Here is a 6,000-nt window from a genome sequence, read left to right on the forward strand (position 1 = left end):
CTCCTTTCAGGAGGTACTAGTGACTTGCGGATCAGAGTTCAGGAGCCAGCGCAATCCACCAATGAATATATAAACCTGCACATTAGGTGCGTGGAGCTGGAGAAGGGACAGCTGCTGGAAGGCGGATATCTCTGGTTCTGGGCATAGTAGAGACAAGCTGCCAGTGTTCACTGAAAGGGGAGAGTCTCAGTTTTTGGATTATACCTGCTAAAAACTCTACATCAGACAGAACCTGAGATATCTGGCTAGGAAGAACAATTAACAGGCTCTGATGGAGACCACTGCTTTGAAGTCGGATATCTCCGGTTCCCCCAGGGCCGATTAAAAAAAAAATCTGGAACCCCTGCAAAGAGGGGACCCTCAGCTATCCCTCTGCACATTATATCTGACCCCCCTGCAGTGCACATTGGGGGTAATTCCAAGTTGATCGCAGCAGGAAATTTTTTAGCAGTTGGGCAAAACCATGTGCACTGCAGGGGAGGCAGATTTAACATGTGCAGAGAGAGTTAGATTTGGGTGTGGTGTGTTCAATCTGCAATCTAATTTGCAGTGTAAAAATAAAGCAGCCAGTATTTACCCTGCACAGAAACAAAATAACCCACCCAAATCTAACTCTTTCTGCAAATGTTATATCTGCCTCCCCTGCAGTGCACATGGTTTTGCCCAACTGCTAACAAAATTCCTGCTGCGATCAACTTGGAATTACCCCCTTTGTTTTGCCCATCTGCTAACAAATTTGCAGCTACGATCAGGTCTGAATTAGGCTCATGGTTTTGCCCAACTCCTAAGAAATTTGCTGCTGCAATCAGATCTGAATTACCCCCTATGACCCGGTTCTCTGGATCCCTAAGTTGTTAGCCTTCTTGCAGGCAGGCCTGGCCATGGGTCTTCGCCTGGCTTCTCTCAATGTTCAGGTCTCAGCTGTCCGTCGGGTACCAGAAGAGAATGGCTCTTTAACCGGATGTGTGTACCTTCCTTCCATCCGGCTACAGCCTCCATTCGTCCCTCCGATAGCACCTTGGGACCTCTCATTGGTTCTTTAAGCCTTACAACAGACTTAGCAGCTCTCTCTTGTCGCTCCTCATTTCTGATATTTCACCATGACCAGGCGGTCCTTCGGACTAAGGGGGTCATCCAGAGTTGATCGTAGCCCTGCAAAATTTTGCAGGGCTATGATCAGGAACTCAGACATGCGGGGGGATGCCCAGCACAGGGCTAGCCCACCCCGCATGTCAGGCCCGATTCCCCCCGCAGAAGTGCAAAAGCATTGCACAGCAGCAATGCTTTTGCACTTCAGGAGTAGCTCCCGGCCAGTGTTGCTTTTGCGTGCTGGCTGGGAGCTACTCGTCACTACCCGGCTCGCAGTGGCTGCGTGTGACATCACGCAGCTGCAGCGGGCCGCCCCCCCGCATGGTCCGACCACGCCTGCGCTGGCTGGACCGTGCCAACGTCCCCTCCCGCCTCTGCCTGTCAAGCAGGCAGTGGCGATCGCTATGGAACGACAGCCTTTGGTTGTCTCGTATGCGCCGGCACACCTCGGCGACGGCGCATGCGCGCTTCTTGCCTGTTCGCTGCGATGAACAGCAGCGAGCGAACAGGTCAGAATCACCCCCTAAGTGTGGATTCCTACCTAAGCTAGTGTCTTAATTTCATATCAATGAGGCAATTGTGGTATCGACCTTCCAGGAACCTGGTCTCTCACCAGAGGAAACTTCGTTGGATGTGGTCTGTGTTCTTAAATCTACATGGACCAAACTAGCTCTGCTAGAAAAACACATTCATTATTCATCCTTTATGGATTCTACAAACGGTGCTGGCCTGCCAATAATCAGACATTGGCACGTTTGTTTCATATGACCATCTCACAGGTGTACTCGCAGGCTGATATTCCTGTTCCAATTACAGTGACGGCCCATTCTACTTGCTGTGTGGGTCCTTCATGGGCAGCACGCCATGGAGCGTCTGCTGGACAATTATGTAAGGCTGTTACATGGTCTTTGATACGTTTGCCTCTCAGGAGGCAACCTTTGCCCGCCAAGTCCTATTTTCAGTTTAGGAGCGTTCCCTCCCTATAACAACTGCTTTGGGACATCCCAAGATTAAGGATTAACCCTGTGGAGACTATGGCCACCCGAAGAAGAAAAGAGTTATGGTAAAACTTACCTTCGTTAACTCTTTTTTTTTTCTTTGAGGTCGACGGGATCCACAGGATGCCCACTCTGACGCACCACACTTCAATGGGTTGCCTTTACGGTCACCAGTTCGCTTCTCTTATCTATGAGAGTTTAATTTTCTGTGTGTACCATACTTTCTTCTCTCCTTTCTCCAGCTCCTGCTTTGGGCTTGTTAACTAAAACTGAAGTGCTTAAGAATGGGGGCGGGGTATAAAAAGAGAGGACCCCAGTGCATCCTGGGAGGCTGACAAAGCTTTATTGTTTGGTGCTAGTCCTGGTCTCCACCAGATCATACCCCAAGGTTAAGGATTAACCCTGTGGATCCCATGACCTCGAAGAAAAAGTTAGTAAATTTTACCACAACTCTTGGATATACACCATAAAATTATCTGGCAGATTATCTGGCTGGTTGGAATTAAAATCTGATAATGGATGAATGAATCTGGTAATTTGGTATGCAAATGAGATGCACAGGCAGACTCTGCTGATTAAAAGGATATGCGGCATGTCTATATTCTGTTTGCAACCGCGCCTGTATCTGCATACGAAATGTTCCGTTGTTGTTTTCTAGGAAAATACTTAAGTAGCATTTCATATGCAGATACAGCCACACACAGAATATAGGCATGCTACATATCATACTAATCCGCAAAAGCTGCTTATGCGTTCTATTCGCAGCATTTTGCAAATAAGATGCATTTTAATTGAACAAGTCACACAAAAAGACATTTGGCGCTACCAAGTCATGCCCTGGCATGGCGTGAGTAGACGGGTTAAGGTGCAGGGAAGCTAGATGTATGTGGTCACATCTGTAGCTGTGCCTTACTATAGGTTCATTAAAAGCTTTTGGGTGTACTTATTATTTCCATGCATAGTGTCCATATTCTGCTAACTGTAAATATATAGTCAGGACGGAATACATACCTTTTACTGGAGGCCGGGATTCCGGCTGTCAATATCCCGGCAGTGGGATCCCACCCACCAGTATGCCGGCAGCAGGGCGAGCGCTAGAAAGCCCCTTGCGGGCTTGCCACGCTGCGGGCACAGTGGCTTGCTGTGCACGCCACAGGATCTATTCTCCCTCTATTGTGTCGTGGACACCCACAGAGGAAGAAAAGGCTGTGACACCTTTATTCTGACGGCAGAATTTCACGGCCTGTCTGGATTCTGGCAGCACCATTGTGACTGCCGTGATCCCGACAGCTGGTCTTGTGATTGCCTACCGTCAGGGCAGAATATTTGGCAATGCAACACAATAAAAGCTGTTTAGCAGTTCTTGAAACAGCAATGAAAAAATAAGATTTTACTCACCGGTAAATATATTTCTCGTAGTCCGTAGTGGATGCTGGGAACTTCGTAAGGACCATGGGGAATAGCAGCTTCGCAGGAGACTGGGCACAACTAAAGAAAGCTTTAGGCCTACCTGGTGTGCACTGGCTCCTTCCTCTATGACCCTCCTCCAGACCTCAGTTAGGATACTGTGCCCGGAAGAGCTGACACAATAAGGAAAGGATTTTGAATCCCGGGTAAGACTCATACCAGCCACACCAATCACACCGTATAACTCGTGATACTATACCCAGTTAACAGTATGATATATAACTGAGCCTCTCAACAGATGGCTCAACAAAAACCCTTTAGTTAAACAATAACTATATACAAGTATTGCAGACAATCCGCACTTGGGACGGGCGCCCAGCATCCACTACGGACTACGAGAAATAGATTTACCGGTGAGTAAAATCTTATTTTCTCTAACGTCCTAGTGGATGCTGGGAACTCCGTAAGGACCATGGGGATTATACCAAAGCTCCCAAACGGGCGGGAGAGTGCGGATGACTCTGCAGCACCGAATGAGCGAACTCTAGGTTCTCCTCAGCCAGGGTATCAAACTTGTAGAATTTACCAAATGTGTTTGACCCCGACCAAGTAGCTGCTCGGCAAAGTTGTAAAGCCGAGACCCCTCGGGCAGCCGCCCAAGAAGAGCCCACCTTCCTCGTGGAATGGGCTTTTACAGATTTAGGATGCGGCAGTCCAGCCGCAGAACGTGCAAGTTGAATCGTGCTACAGATCCAGCGAGCAATAGTCTGCTTTGAAGCAGGCGCACCCAACTTGTTGGGCGCATGCAGGATAAATAGCGAGTCAGTCTTTCTGACTCCAGCTGTCCTGGAAACAGATTTTTAGGACCCGGACTACGTCCAGCAACTTGGAGTCCTCCAAGTCACGAGTAGCCGCAGGCACCACAATAGGCTGGTTCAAATGAAACGCGGAAACCACCTTTGGGAGAAAATAAGAATTTACTTACCGATAATTCTATTTCTCGGAGTCCGTAGTGGATGCTGGGGTTCCTGAAAGGACCATGGGGAATAGCAGCTCCGCAGGAGACAGGGCACAAAAGTAAAGCTTTCCGATCAGGTGGTGTGCACTGGCTCCTCCCCCTATGACCCTCCTCCAAGCCAGTTAGGTACTGTGCCCGGACGAGCGTACACAATAAGGGAGGAATTTTGAATCCCGGGTAAGACTCATACCAGCCACACCAATCACACCGTACAACTTGTGATCTAAACCCAGTTAACAGTATGATAACAGCGGAGCCTCTGAAAAGATGACTCACAACAATAATAACCCGATTTTTGTAACTATGTACAAGTATTGCAGATAATCCGCACTTGGGATGGGCGCCCAGCATCCACTACGGACTCCGAGAAATAGAATTATCGGTAAGTAAATTCTTATTTTCTCTATCGTCCTAGTGGATGCTGGGGTTCCTGAAAGGACCATGGGGATTATACCAAAGCTCCCAAACGGGCGGGAGAGTGCGGATGACTCTGCAGCACCGAATGAGAGAACTCCAGGTCCTCCTTAGCCAGGGTATCAAATTTGTAGAATTTAGCAAACGTGTTTGCCCCTGACCAAGTAGCTGCTCGGCAAGGTTGTAAAGCCGAGACCCCTCGGGCAGCCGCCCAAGATGAGCCCACCTTCCTTGTGGAATGGGCATTTACATATTTTGGCTGTGGCAGGCCTGCCACAGAATGTGCAAGCTGAATTGTATTACACATCCAACTAGCAATAGTCTGCTTAGAAGCAAGAGCACCCAGTTTGTTGGGTGCATACAGGATAACAGCAAGTCAGTTTTCCTGACTCCAGCCGTCCTGGAACATATTTTCAGGGCCCTGACAACATCTAGCAACTTGGAGTCCTCCAAGTCCCTAGTAGGTGCAAGGCACCACAATAAGCTGGTTCAGGTGAAACACTGACACCACCTTAGGGAGAGAACTGGGGACGAGTCCGCAGCTCTGCCCTGTCCGAATGGACAAACAGATATGGGCTTTTTTGAGAAAAAACCACCAATTTGACACTCGCCTGGTCCAGGCCAGGGCCAAGAGCATGGTCACTTTTCATGTGAGATGCTTCAAATCCACAGATTTGACTGGTTTTAAACCAATGTGATTTGAGGAATCCCAGAACTACGTTGAGATCCCACAGTGCCACTGGAGGCACAAAAGGGGGTTGTATATGCAATACTCCCTTGACAAACTTCTGGACTTCAGGAACTGAAGCCAATTCTTTCTGGAAGAAAATCGACAGGGCCGAAATTTGAACCTTAATGGACCCCAATTTGAGGCCCATAGACACTCCTGTTTGCAGGAAATGCAGGAAACGACCGAGTTGAAATTTCTTTGTGGGGCCTTCCTGGCCTCACACCACGCAACATATTTTCGCCACATGTGGTGATAATGTTGTGCGGTCACCTCCTTTCTGGCTTTGACCAGGGTAGGAATGACCTCTTCCGGAATGCCTTTTTCCCTTAGGATCCGGCTTTCCA

At 48.5% G+C, this 6,000-nt stretch overlaps 1 long non-coding RNA gene across 1 annotated transcript in view; it reads right to left on the reverse strand.

Annotated features, from left to right (window-relative positions):
• The window catches only part of LOC134935128 (uncharacterized), a 36,387-nt gene extending 34,090 nt beyond the window's left edge, over positions 1-2,297 (reverse strand). The window contains exon 1 of the long non-coding RNA XR_010179920.1: positions 2,164-2,297. This is a non-coding gene — a long non-coding RNA (uncharacterized LOC134935128). The remainder of the gene's footprint in view (positions 1-2,163) is intronic.
• Positions 2,298-6,000: the final 3,703 nt, after the last annotated feature.

The sequence above is a fragment of the Pseudophryne corroboree genome, chromosome 6 (assembly GCF_028390025.1).
Source record: "Pseudophryne corroboree isolate aPseCor3 chromosome 6, aPseCor3.hap2, whole genome shotgun sequence".
NCBI classification, from domain to species: Eukaryota; Metazoa; Chordata; class Amphibia; order Anura; family Myobatrachidae; genus Pseudophryne; species Pseudophryne corroboree.